Raw genomic sequence first — 15,752 nt, forward strand, 5'->3', positions numbered from 1 at the left:
ATTTGCTTGCCTGCCTAGACTTCAACAACTGAGTTGAGATAAAGCATCATTTGTCTGGGGCAGAATTGCCAGTTGAAACAAAGAATTTTGATATAGGGCATGTGAGAATAGCAAGAAAACACTTCCATCACTGAAAGATGCCCTCAAGCCAGGATCATGTTTGTAAACTACCTGCCTCACACCCCCAGCACACAATAAGGCTCCAGGCTCTATTTAGATTTAGCCACCAGTGAATTTCTCCATGTGCTCTATTAGACTAGTGATAGCTGCAGAACAACATTGCTCTCTTATCCTCTACTATTTTGGTCAATTTAAAACTGATTCAGAATTCTATTGTGCAACTTTCAAATCAAAACTAACTAAATAAGTTTGAAATCAAACCTTAAAATACCTACTCAAGTTTCAGAAGTTACGTTTCTCTGGAACAACTTGCATACATGTTGCAAACCCCCAAGTCTGCAGAAGGGAAATAAGTGTACATACTTCTTGTGGTTTAACCCCAGCCAGCAGCCAAGCCCCACACAGTCACTCAGATGACAGCAGGACTGGGGAGACAATCAGAAGTGTAAAAGATAGACGACTCATGGGTAGACATACAGACAGTTCAATAGGGAAAGCAAAAGCCGTGCACACAGGCAAAGCAAAACATGGGATTAATTCACCGCTTCCCATGGGCAGGCAGGGGTTCAGCCGCCTCCAGGAGAGCAGGGGCCCAGCACATGTAACACTGACTTGGGAAGACAAATGCCATCACTCACAATGTCCCCAGCTCCTTCTTCTTTCCCCCACTTTATATATTGAGCATGATGCTGTATGGTCTGGAATATCTCTTGGTTTTGGTCAGTTGGGGTCACCTACCTTGGCTGTGTCTTCTCCCAGCCTCCCACAAACCCCCAACATCCTCAGCGCTGGGGCAGTACAAAAAGCAGAAAATGCCTTGGCCCTGCCTAAACCCTGCTCAGCAATAACAAAAACATCACTCTATTATCAACTCCATGTTTAGCACAACCCCAAAACATAACCACATACCAACTACTGTGAAAAATTAACTCCACCCCAGCTGAAACCAGCACAGTACTTGATTAAGAATAGGTATGATCAGACGTTTACCACACCATGATTTTTATGATTTCATACATGAAATGTGCCTTACTGCCAAATACTGCTTTTCTATTTAACAGCATGACAGGCAGATACCATGTTTGCCATGGCACTGTACATTTAGTTTCTTGGGAGCAAACTTGCATCACTGTATAATTAGACAGTCATATTTAAATGCACCTGCTGTGTCAATGACTTTTCTCTGTGTCTTGACACGTCAAATCTGAAATTAGCCTGTACCTTCTAGAAATGTCTTTAGTAAAAGGTGGGGAGATAGTTTTCCACAGGGTTAAATCCTGCAGGTGTTGCTCCTGAAACAGCAAACTCAGATGTGCTGACCCAACTACATAGACTTTATAGCCTCCAGTGCGACATGTACTGCATTCTTTTCTATACCAGCTCAACTTTAATGACCACAGAAGGACAAAAACAGTGTTGAGTTCATACTATCAAAGCAAACAAGTGCAAATTCTCCACATGCAAGCATGCTCCCTTTACCTTTCTGTTCTCTCATCCATAATAAGCATGTTTGAAAACCAGGCTGCACAGTAAGGAGCAGAATGGAAATTCTTTTCTTGCTGTTACCCATACTGTCCCATTTTGAGAAATGAGTGTGATGGCTTTATAGTTGCACTATCAAAACAGAGGTAACGCACATGTCAGAAAGTACGATCAGATGTGCTCTTCACAAGTGTCAGTCCAGATTAGCTTCAACACAAAAGCAAAACATTAAAAATACTGCCAACATCATCTTTGTCATAATAACAAAAGCAGTAATGACAAATAGTGGGAATTTATATTGATGCCGTCATCAATAACTCTGCTGGCAGAACCTCACCTAGCATATTTACTTACTTCACCTTTTGGTTTAACATATTTAACTACGTATGGCATTCCTGAATTACATGAAGCTGAAAGCGCTGAGTGCTCCTAATTCCCACTGATTTCCTAGTGAAATGGAAAGGATGCATAGCACTTTGCAGGGTGAGAATGCGGCATTTTCCTATGTCTCCTTCTGTTCCTAGCTCCCCTGTAGCAGAATCTTAAATGTGTATTCCAGATGGCTTTAGTTTCAAGCACCATTCCCCTCAAGCCTAACTGCTTATAAACGCCCTATAGATTACAATCTGGAGGCTAGGAATTTCTTCTCCAGTCTACAGCAGGAAAATATGTAGGCACTTTAATTTGCATACCGGTAGTTGCAATGTTATAGCATAGACCTACTTAAGGCTGCACTATACTGAATAGAATTTGCAGATATTAGAAAAGCCACTGATTCAACTCAGTGTATTTATTACTAATTAGATTTCTTAAATTTCCCAGCAGCAACTATTTCACTAGCAATGAAACAAACACACCAAAAAGATACAATACAATTTTCATGTCCTATCTGCTGCAAGAACTAGTCTCAAAATCAAGTACAAATGAAACCACCTGACTGCGTTGGCTCACTTTCAACACGCCAGTCTCCCTGACTTTGCCAAAGAAATGTTCCGAGTCTCACACTGAGAATGACAGAATATATGACTCCAGTGGCCCATAAAAAGAAGCAGAGAAAATGTAAAGCTGGCAGACAATGTCATCTACTGGCAACAACTGTATGACTTTATAAATCTTTTCTGTTGTTTCTGCTCCAAAGGTACAGCTTCAAGACCAGAAATATTTGTAACTGCACACAGGCATTATAGTTAAAATATACTCTCATATATTTTATTTTACTAATTAAAATAATGGACCGCTAATTTCACACCTGACATACAGGTATGACTCAACAGAAATCAATGAAACGGCATCACTTGAGGCAATAATAAATTTGACCCAGAGTTCTTGTTTCATTTTAACTTATCAAGAGAAACCTAGAGCTAAAATTAGCTTACAGTAGAAGTCACATGGTAACATGAATAAATCTCTTCCCACTAGTTCTGTGAAGATGCCTCTGGCTGTGAACCACAGCCATCTGTGGGCAATAATCCTGTCTATCTACTAAATATCAAGCAAAGTCGTAAATCATGTGAGACTGCACCGTACATTAGAATAAAGGAATAATGGCAGATGGCAGAAAGCCCATGAGGTCACTGCAGGGGTGAATAGAAGTGTGCAAAATGTAGTGAAGGAACTGCTGGAAAATGTAGGTACATACAGTCTTCAAAATATTTGGCAAAGAATAAACAAACCATAAGCAAACTGTGCAATACACAGGTAAAGAATCATCCTGTCTGTGCTGCTGTTTCACAGAAATGGAAATGCATCCTTATCTTTACACCCTGACCAGGACAACTATTAAGTCTTCGCCACTTACTCAGAAGTGGAAAGGCATAAAGTATGAAAGAGGTTTTGGAGAGAAATTATGTTCAGGAATTATACAATGCTCCATGTATTTTTTTCCTACCTGGAAATTGAAAGTGGCACAAAATGAAACAGGACAATGATGGAGATAGAAAATGCTTCTAGGAATAGCTCTAAAATTTATCTGATTTTTGGAAGAGGTACTCTTTTGTGGTTCCTCTAGGCACCACAGCCATCAAACTTTAATATGTAAAATCAGATTCTGAAACTATTAGAAAGCCAGACAACAGCTAATTAAACTGACAAAGAACTTTAGATATTGTAATCTGCCTTCCTACCTTAAGTCTGTCTGTAGCTTTAAAATGGAAAATACCTCAGCATATAAAATTAAACATTTCGATTGTGGCAAGCTAGCCTGATGCTTTGATTAATCTGGTAATTTTACTTATGAACTCCAGCCAGAGTCAAATGTATTCACATAGACAGTGTCACCTCTGGATACTGCAGATAAATATGCTGGTCAAAAATGGCTCATTTCAATCTCTGGAAGTCTTACTGAAATACTTTCATTACGTGGTGCAGACAGAACTTCACTAAAAAAAGCAAGAACTCATTGTCCTGCCCCCCTGCATGTTACTAAGTAGTTGCAATGTTCATTTGAACAGGATTCATAGTGTCCAACTGAAACCATTTTTTTTCCCTACAAAAAATACAATGTCATCAACTGAAAAATTATGCTTTGTATATCTTACAAAATATGCATTAATGAAAGCACTTTGATAATTTCTCTGGTCTACCATATATCATGAGATCAAGGAAATGGGCCACTTCTCATTTTAAGTGTCTTTTCATCTGCTGCTATCCCTTCTGCTTGTTCTACTTGTAAACTTCTCTCTGTCTCTAAAGATTTTCTTCGCTAGTCCTTTGTTAGAGAAATTTTTTCCCCACTTAAGAATGCGCAGACAAGTAGAGCTTAAAAACATTCTTTTGAAAGTGTAAAAACCTTTTGAAATTGTTTGCTCAATATTAACCTCCAATCACTTGGGTTAAAACATATTATTTCATTTACTGATTCCCAAAGAACAATGGTACATACACCAATGGAAATTTAATTTTCCTGATGCCTTCACGGTTTCTATGACTATTATAGTCACTATTGGCAGATTTTGTACAACACTGACTTCCCACATACCTCCCTACAAAACAGTCCTATTTACACTACTTACTACATTAATCCAAAGACACTGGAGACTTCATAGACACTGCCTGATGTGTAAATGCCAAGATACTTCAGCATTAATATGTTTATCCCATGGATTCATCAAGCTCTGAATTGATATTTATAAATCTGACAGTATTGCTCACATACAACAGTGTTAAACACAAGATATTTTTTGCAGTATTGGGGGTTCATCTACACAAAAGACTTGCATGACTTCTGAAAATTCAGTGCCTGCTTTCCAACAGCACTTAAAAAAGCATTGTGAAATATCTGATAATTTAAATCTCTCAAAATCCTTCTGGAAGATGGGTGTATCAACACTGAAGATTGAAGAATGCACTATTATTATTCTCCAAAAAAGAAATAATACACTGGAGTTTTCAGCCTTTAATCAGTAAACAAAATGCACTGGAACATTCAAGCCAATTTCACTGGTTGGGAGAGTAATCATCACCCAGAAAATTAGGACAACATTTTCTGACTGAAACTGAAATTAACTGCACCACGTTACAGAACTGAGCAATTACACTTTAGATCACACTACAAAATCTGAGACATTCATTAAAGGACAGGTGATGGTTTAAGGCAGTTCCAAATCTCCTCCTAGGGCATAGGGATCACGTGGTATTTTTAAGTCATCTGGAGACAGTAAAGAGAAATGTCGTATCCATCTGCCCCCTATTCACACCAGCCAGCAGGCAGAAACCAGTCCAAAGTACACACTGATATATATTAAAAGACATGGTCATGGCTGCTGCTGTGTCCTCCCACTTCTGAGGGAAAAAAGGAGGCAAAAATTTTACAAGTAAAGCTTTGGAAACTCCCAGAGTTGAGACTTTTACATTGAACAATGCATTAAGAATATCTGGGAGGGAAAATCCTGTGCTGGCAGATAGGAGGACTGGATGATCTACAATGGTCTGTTCCATTTTTAAATTCTATCATCAGATTTGTCCTCAAGTACAAACCCTCTAGGAGTTTCTTGGGGGCGGTGCATCCCTCCACAACCCCTACTGCGGGCTCTGGCTTAAAAGCCACAATAGAGTCCTTAGAATCTAACAACAAGAGCTATTCTAGGCGCTGGTTAGGAAAATGGGATTTAAAGGAAGTTTCTACTATTGTGCAAAATTAGGGCAAAAAATCTCCTTTCAGATAAGCAACAAAGTATATCAATTCCAACAGTTTGCTCTCCTGCTGTTGTATCCATCATAAAGAAAGAAGTCTTTCTGTGGTGAATAAAGGTGATCGTCTAATCAATTAAGATTTCATAGAAAATACGGAACAATTCATCTGTCTGCCCCACCCTCTTCCCAGGTTGAAACAGGACCTTTCCACTTTACTCTGCATGTCACTTTTGTTAAAATGACAGGCACCTCACAGAAAACACCAAACATACATGTAGAGAGAGAAGAATTCCCATTTTGAGATCCACCATACAAGTGATGGTTTTTGAGCTATGAATTTGATTGCTCTGTATTGGATAATTGCTTATATAGCATGACACGTGTCATTTTTGTATGTGTGGTTATTCATGTATTTATAGTCTGATCATGATTACGCTTAGTTTGATTACACTTATAATGATTACACCAATATTATTAAAGGCATTTCTGAAATGGATGTAAAGTGTACACTGCACAGAAGTAATAGTAATATGGAAGTAACAGTAACAATTCACTGACCTCATTATTGTCCATGACAGTTCACTGACTCAGTTGAATACAGTCAATAGCTCCACTAAGCATAATCTATTTTGGGTTGTCATGGACTGTAGCAGACTTAGGGGTTTTTTTATACTTGTTGAAAACAAATTTTTTTGCACTATGTTGAAAACTTTCAGCTGAACTTTGGAGGTTGATTTCCTTTAGCCATAGCTATATAATATGTTAGTCATTCATTTATCCTATTTTACTTGAAGATGTCTTAGAGACTTCCAGCTCCTCCAGTGAAGGATGAAGACCCAAATGTTCACAGTGTTCAGAGTCTTAAGGCCAACGTAGCTTCAAAATGACATTAACTTCAAGTTATTGTAGTTCTTATGCTGCAGCTTTAGCCTCTAATGACAAGGACAACGCCAGAGCATAGCTATATTTTCTCTTTACCTGGCTATAAGTTGGAAATAAGTTCCTGACTTCTGATCATTTCATATGCAAAAAATCTAAGTAGAAAAAGAAGCAATTAAAAATTTAGACAGTTAGCACTGAATTTGTAATACCTGAAATATATTTTAATAGAATTTCTCTGTTGCCGGTATTGGTTTAAAAGGGTTTAGTGTAACAAGCAAAGGAGAAAAAATAAGTAGAACAATAAAGTAAAGCATGGACTGCTACCTATATGAAATACAGAGAAAATACATAAAAACAAAGAAGGAAAATATATCCTCTAAAAATAAATTAGTAGATAAGAGATTAAAATATAGATAACATTACACCTTATCTAATCTATAAAAAACCTCCCAAAACCCAAACCCAACAACAACAGCCAAAAAACCCAACCAAAAGGATTTGCAAAACGTATCAATTTTACTCAACTTACCTGGGTTCACACTGTGATTCATAGAATCTGTTGTTCTACTTGTTATGCTGCATATGCTTCTGAAGTATTGAACTTAAACACACATTTTGCTTTAGGAAAGTATTTGCCTTTAAAAGCTCAAGCAAGAAAACCAGGTGTTTATGGAGTGTAATTGAAAATATAATTTCTTTTACCTGACTTTTCCCAATTTCAGCGTTTTGGGCTTATGGCATGACTCTTGGGGATGGTCCTGTGCAGGGCCAGGAGCTGGACTTGATGATCCTTGTGGATCTCTTCCAACTCAAAATATTCTGTGATTCTTTGAAAGATAGTGTCACAGTTGACAGTGCTTCTAATGGAAAGAAATTAGAGTCACAAGATTTTAAAATTAAAGATAAACAATAACCTGACACAGGAATTTATTTTACAAACATCCCTGTAGCAGTAAAAATTCTGTAAGAAATCACCAGATACATATAAAGAATTTCCCACCCCAAACAACTATTCTGGAATATTCATTTAAGAGAAGGAGAAACAATAAGAAGACAAACAATAATTATCTTCTTGGGAAAGTTTAAATTAGGCTACTTCAGAAAGAGCTGATAATATAGAAGCGGAAATCGTCAAATGATCACTTTATTTCTCTAGACAAGGTTGGCCTAGTGTTATACGATATTTTCAGATGTTTCTAACTTATATTATCATGAAGTATGCACAGTCCCCTCAAAGCAGTTTTGCCCAGCTCTACTCTTTGCAGCAGTGCTCTTTTTTTATCCAAGAGATGAGCTAAAAAGGAATCTAGATGTTTTAAGCACACAGAAAGATAGAACTTAACTACCCTAATACTTATATCTTCCTGACATAAGACAGACATCCCTACTGCAATTTCAATAAAATATTATGATCTTTAAATATAGCACAGCCATGCATGTTAATAGGACTCAGTATAGTAAACCTGTGCACCAGAGAGGCTCTGCAAGATCTGACATAGCAGACCTGATGAACGCCCTATGGAGATAAACTTGGCTCAGAGCTCAGTTGATCCTTAGAGCTCTTTCATCCTAGGCCAAATGAAAATCCACAGAAGCCATCATTAAATGCACCTCCATTTTTTTTCCCAGGAAGTACCTGCAAAATAAAATACACCATAGTGTTTCTGTAACAGGAAGTCTGAATAAGCAAGACAGGATTGCAGCCAGAAGGGTGAGCTGTATGCCTGGTAGGGACTGGCCTCATATGCCTTTCAGAGGGTGGAGCCATGAAGCAGTGGTAAAAAAATATGAAAGGGAAGCAGAGAATAGGTCAAGGAGTACAAAACCTCTACTAAGCCCTACCATGCTGCAAAATGCTATCTTCTTTTCTTTCCCCATCTGCTCTGTTAGTGGATCATCAGACAAAGGAGGTGTCTAGCATGGCCTTGTTCTGCAACTTGGCCCGGTATTTTGAGAATACACTTTTGAGAATGGTGTACCAAATGGATGATTAGCTGATCTAGCTACTCAAAACAGTGCTGGTTGCTGTTTTATTCATATTTGTAGCACTGGACATCTCTCAGTACTTTTGACACTTCTTTGGTTACTTCCTACGAGTTCAGGAAAGGTGGACATGCCTCAAAACAGAGATCTTGAGGGCACAGGAACAGACTGTCCCTGTGTGCTGAAAGATAAGTCAATGGGGTAAATGTCCAGCCTGGTTTGGCAAGGAGGTTTTGGAGGAACTCAGGAATAAAAATAAGATGTATCAGCTTTGGAAGGAGGGTCAGGTCTCTAAGGAAGTATTCAAGAGGGCTGCTAGAGCATGCAGGAAAAAAATTACAGAGGCCAAAGCTCAGTTTGAACTTAGAATGGCAACTTCTGTAAAGGATAATAAAAAATGTTTTTACAAATACATTAATGCTAGAAGGAAGGGTAAGACCGGCCTTTGTTCTTTACTGGACAAGGGAGGGAACTTAGTATCTACAGATAAGGAGAAGGCAGAAGTGCTTAATGCCTATTTTGCCTCAGTTTTTAGTGGGAAGATGACCTGCCTTCAAGACACCCGCCCGCCTGGGCTGGTTGATGGTGTCAGGGAGCAGAATGATCCCCCCATTGTCCAAGAGGAGACAGTCAAAGAACTACTGAAATACTTGGATGTTCATAAATCTATGAGACCAGACAGGATCCACCCCAGGGTAATAAGAGAGCTGGCAGATGAGCTTGCAAAGCCACTCTCCATCATTTACCAACAGTCCTGGCTCACTGGTGAGGTTCCAGATGACTGGAAGCTGGCCAATGTGACACCCATTCACAAAAAGGGTGCAGAGGAGGATCCTGGTAATTATAGACCAGTCAGCCTGACCTCAGTACCAGGCAAAATAATGGAATAGTTTATATTAAGTGCCATCACACAGAATTTACAGGATGGCCACGGTATCAGACCCAGTAGACCCAGTCAGCATGGGTTTAGGAGGGGTAGGTCATGTTTAACCAACCTGCTCACCTTTTATGACCAGGTAACCCGCCTAGTGGATGCAGGGAAGGCTGTAGATGTTGTTTATTTGGATTTCAGCAAGGCCTTTGACACGGTCTCCCACAGCATACTCCTAGATAAACTGGCAGCCCATGGCTTGGACAGGAGCACTCTGTGTTGGATTAGGAACCAGCTACATGGCCAAACCCAGAGAGTGGTGGTGAGTGGTGCTACCTCCAGCTGGCGGCCAGTCACCAGTGGTGTCCCTCAGCGGTCTATGCTGGGGCCAGTTCTGTTTAATATTTTTATTGATGACATGGATGAGGGTTTCAAGTCTTTCATTAGTAAATTTGCAGATGACACTAAGCTGGGAGCGTGTGTCGATCTGTTAGAGGGACGGAGGGCTTTGCAGAGGGACTTGGAGTGGTTGGATTGATGGGCAGAATCTAATGGGATGAAGTTCAATAAGTCCAAGGGCCAAGTCCTGCACTTTGGCCACAATAACCCCCTACACCGTTATAGGCTGGGGACGGTGTGGCTAGACAGTGCTCAGGTGGAAAGGGACCTGGGGGTGCTGGTTGACAGCCGGCTGAACATGAGCCAGCAGTGTGCCCAGGTGGCCAAGAAGGCCAATGGCTCCTGGCCAGTATCAGGAATAGTGTGGCCAGCAGGAGCAGGGAGGTCATTCTTCCCCTGCACTCGGCACTGGTGAGGCCACACCTTGAGTGCTGTGTCCAGTTCTGGGCCCCTCAGTTTAGGAGGGACGTTGAGATGCTTGAGCGTGTCCAAAGGAGAGTAACGAGGCTGGTGAGGGGCTTGGAACACAAGCCATATGAAGAACGACTGAGGGAGCTGGGGTTATTTAGCCTGGAGAAAAGGAGACTCAGAGGTGACCTTATCACTCTCTTAAACTTCCTGAAGGGGGGCTGCAGTGAGCTGGGGGTCGGTCTCTTTCTCCGGACAACAACAGACAGAACAAGAGGACACAGTCTCAAGCTGCACCAAGGGAGATACAGGCTAGAATTAAGGAGGAAGTTTTTCACAGGAAGAGTGGTCAAATACTGGAATCATCTGCCCAGAGAGGTGGTGGAGTCACCATCCCTGGATGTGTTTAAAAAAAGACTGGATGTGGCACTTGGTGCCATGATCTAGTTGAGGTGTTAGAAGATGGATTGGACTCAATGATCTTAAAGGTCTCTTCCAACCTAGAAATTCTCTGATTCTATCCCATTGCGAAGCTCAGAGAGACAAGTCCAATTCACCAAATACTTAAGATTCTCTAAAACGATATAAAGTAATTAGAAACATTTGCAACTCTGCTAATTACCTCTGTCATTGCAGTCACCATGTGAGACAAAACAGTCATGTTGAGGAAGGCACAAAGGCATAACTAACCAGCACTGTAGAAAATGTAGAACAGGAAGACCACTCACCAATACAGCAATACATATAAATCACATTAAAGTCTGTTTAGGGAGCTTAACATGTTGAAAGAAGCAGAGTGATTTTATTTTACTGAAGAACGGGCATTTGATGCCACTATTACTGGTTCCCTGCAAAGGAAATTGATACATCAAACTGTAATATGTGGATGTTGTTATGAATTTCACTACATCTGTGAGGAAGATAAGAGAAGAAAAAGTATCAGTCCAATATAAAACTTGATTATACAGAAATTAAGCCAATTAATTGATGCGTACAGGAAGATGTCTTGCAACTCACACTGTAAGAAAAAAAGCAAAAAAAATATTAGCAACTAAAAGGAATCACAGTTCTGTGACCATTAATTTTTTATTTTGTCAACAGCATTGTCCTTTGATCACCAAGCTACTATCAGCCTCCTTCTATTCCATCTGATCATGTAGATAAATCACTTGCATATATCTTCATACCCTCTTGTGGCTGACACTAGGCAGCATTAGTTACATATATACCGCCAATTTGAAAAGAATGAAGAAATACAGAAAAATAATTTCAAACTCCCACATAGTTATTTCAAAAGCTTAATGTTTTGACCACTCTTTTTATCAACAGGTACTTTTTAAGCCTGACCTGAATAATTCATTGACTAGACAACTGTGGCAAAAATCTACAAAGCATCACATCTTCAGGGGCAAAACCCAATAACAATGTTAAATAGTAACCAGACTGCTGAATTTTTTTTGTTTGGTTAGGTGTTTCAGCCCAAATTCAGAATAACATCTTAAACCTCCATTAAGGTGATTAACGTTCCATTGAATTCAAAGCACTCACAGCACATGCGTAAAGTTCCGTAAGGTTTTCCACTCCTTTTTTCAAATATAGCCAGACTGTTTAAAAAAACCAAAACAACAGGAGTACAATGCTGTTAGAGATTTTAGCAATTTGTTAAAAGAATACCAGGCCAAGTTACTGCATAAGTTAAGACAAAACCATCTGCATTTCTAAAATGAAATTTCCTAAACTGCTTTCATTGTCTAGATTGAAGTACAACCAACCAAAACAACATAAGTAGAGAAATAACTTTTTAGTTTCCCCATGAAAACATTAATTTTTAATCACAATTCCAGTTAACAATATTCCATCAAGTCAATTATAATGTAATGACAGAACAGACTAGTGACTTTAGTGATTTATTGAATGACCTGCTGAAAAGTCAAGTAAGAAAAATGTTGGGGCAATGAGGTCCATCACATTGAAGAAAGTGATCTTCAGCCTCCTTTACTAAGACCATCTCCGTCAGACCCACTAATGCTTTCTTCTTCGAACCTACATGAGAAGCAAAGATATATTTGCTAATTTCCTTTGGGGTAATGGCTTGGATCTGTAGGCAAGAGTAGGTAAGGAGTTCAACTCAAATAATTGCAATTGTTAAAGTAGAAATCAAATTCGGGTATTAAAACTAGAAAACCTGGTGTTGGCATCAAAATGCTATTATGTAATATTCCATTTCAGTATTGTGCAAATCAGATAGTAATATAGACAGTGATTTACATCTAAGAATTATATATACACACACGGCATCATATGCAAGCTTTTTGTGTATTTACAAATATATATATATACACACATATGCTATATTCTGTTTTAGAGAAAGAAGCAGAAAGCTCTACAGTGCCTTTTCTTACTGTTACAGCTAGTAAAGGCATTAGCCAGATGTTGAAACTCATGGGCATCAAACAGCAGTGATCATTACAGTCTTCAATCACCCCATTTAGAATTTACAATAAGCTAAGCAGAAAACCATTATTTCCACCTTCAGTATAAAGTTTTCCTCTGACTCAAAACAGAGTTCTGCAATGAACTGATGCACCATCTGTTCTAACTTCAGAACCCTTTTCCATGAAACTTCCAGAAAGAGGAACAAGCTATTGATGAGACCCCAGAATATAAGGACATCATTAGTGAGTGTCATAATAAGATTAAATTCCCTTGAGGCCTCTCATCAAAAGCTAGATTAAAAAGAAACCAAAAAAAAGAGAAAATACTGACATTATAGTAACAAACCATAATATAAGGCATAAAATTAAGAAACATTATGAATTAATCATACTTAGACAATTACAATCCATATGGCTAGTTAAACTCAATCTGCTACCTGTAGTGGCATAGTCTGGATGCTGTATATTCAATGCCAGTGCATTTCTCCCAGGATGTAATTACTTAATTTTGTGAATGAGAAAATGATGTGTAAAAGCCAATGTTTCCATGGATTCAATGCCCCAAGTCAGATAAAATGTATGAATGCTTATCAAATCTCATTACACTTTTTAACCCTATTTCATCACACTCATATTACCTTTAGGTACGTAAGAACAGTGAATCACCTTCACACTCACTACTAAGGTTAATACAGGAAACAAACTGTGTTCAAAGCCTAGTTTTCTGCAAACAGGATTCCTATGATTTAGATAACAAATGGCAAAAGATTGATTCAAGCAGTAGTTCTTGAGGTTTTTTTATCACTTGAAGCACATACATTTGGATTCCAAGAGCAACCACTTTTGCCTTATCGTTCAACTTCTATTCAGACAGGAGATTTCAATCTCTCACAGGACTAGACATTGAGGTTCTGGTTCACTTTCCTCTGTTGTCTTACACAGCATGTCACCTCTGGTGATACACAGTTCAAAGATATGGGAAGTCACAACTCCTCAAAAAAAGCCAAAACCAAACAAACAAAACACCAGACCAAGCCAACTCTAATGTTTTAGTCCTTTGTAGACTCTATTAGGAATTTCAAGCTAATGCTTGGTCCTTTCTCATACCAACCCCTGGAGCACAATCTGCTCTTCTACAATATCTGGAAAGTTCTCCTAAAACAGTTTATATCCAGCATAAGCAAATCAGTTAGGCAATATAACAATACACTTCATCACTTTGCTTGTTCTCTGAACAGACCTGAATTTAAAATATATGAATATTTTAATTAATGACAGACACACATTGAAGCAGGGAGTTGTTCCATGGAAAAAGAATAATAGATACCTCAGGACTATCTCAAGATGTATTCCATTCAGTTATTCAGATCAGGCTGCTAGAAGGAGGAAGGACAGTGTTCTTGTATCATAGAATCACATGCCTGCAAGAGGATTGGATTCTGGGAGGAATCATCTTCCATTTACCTCATTTAATGGTTATTAAAAACAGGTGGGACTAGTAAACAACAACAAAAAGGAAACATTTTATGAAGCTGTGAGGATTTAGATGCTCATAGGTCCAGAAATTATTATTTGCATTTTCCTATTTAAGTATCCACAAAATAATTACAAAATCCAACACAGGTCTATAAGCTCCAGGTTTACTTCAGTCCTTTTGTTTCAAGAATAACAATCACAACAAAGACATTTAATTACTTTGAGACCCTGACCACAGAAATCAAAATTACTTCGCATCTTTGAGTGTAAGCACAGAAAAATATGTAATGACTATTTGAAATAAACAGACATTTGTTAACCCCAGCATTTTATTACTTTGTATCTCAAGTCTGATGCAACCAGATACAAAGTAAGTTACATACAATGCATTTCTGGTTCAGGATTCTTCTTTGGTTTCCATTGGACAGGTACAAAGAAATGAAACCTTTTCAATTTCCCTATCTCTGACTGGCAAGCCTTATTTAGAAAATATGCACTTTCTTTGAGTCCATAATTTCATTATTTTCATTATCTTCATTATTTCTGACATGGGGCACCTACTACATTGTGCAATCCCAGACAGATAATTTAGCTTCCACCATAGTCAAATTACCAATCTATTTAAAAGTTACAGGTTTCATAAGCAAACTAATTCCAGAGGCAGCACAGAAGGCTTTAGAACACAAATGGAGCTTTTCACTGTCCAAGAGCAGAGTCTGGGTCCTGACAACTGTGACCAGTAAATGCTTTTCTTGTTCAATGATATATACTTAATTAAAGAAACCAAAGGGCACTCTAGTCAGTCTCATGGAATTATCAATGCACATTTTGAAAGGCTAAAATCATTCAGCTTTCAGCCACATGCTTTATAATACCTTGTTAGGAGCACTGTACTCACCATGAAATCCTGTACTTGTCATGACTTATTGCTTAATTAAAATAATGTAATCAAAAACCTCACAGAACAAATGTTGACTGGAAAAATTATGCTAATCTTACACATATCTACTATTCATATATTACTTTCAGCAGAATAAGTTGACTAATGTGTTAATAAAATGAAACATACCCAACTATCTTGTCAAATGCTATTTTTATCTCAGGATTTACATACATTTGTCATGAAGAGGGTACATTCTGAGTAAAAGGAATAAACACTGTTATGATTAAACATGTCTGACATGATGTTCTCATCTGAGCATCAGGCAATGCCACATGCATAGGAAACTTGCACTCATGCAGTCATAAAGCCAATGGCTTCATATCAAAATCAAACTTACAGAGAACAAGACAGCTTTATTTAGCAAGGAGATGCATCTGATTAGATTTGTTCTGAATTTGGCCCTGAGCACTCAGATTAAAAATGTGACACAAAGCTTGAACCAAGTATAGCCTGATAGGATTGAACACTGCATTTCACTGAGACCAGAAGAATTTTTGTACAGAAGAAAGAAACTGACAAGAGTCTTCTCACTGTCCACAGCTACTTCAGAACATTATCAGAATGTTATCAGTGCCAGGAAGCAAGGGAGAAGGCCCAGTACTCTCACACCTGAGAGACATTC

Source organism: Motacilla alba, chromosome 7 (genome assembly GCF_015832195.1).
Source record: "Motacilla alba alba isolate MOTALB_02 chromosome 7, Motacilla_alba_V1.0_pri, whole genome shotgun sequence".
Taxonomy (NCBI): Eukaryota; Metazoa; Chordata; class Aves; order Passeriformes; family Motacillidae; genus Motacilla; species Motacilla alba.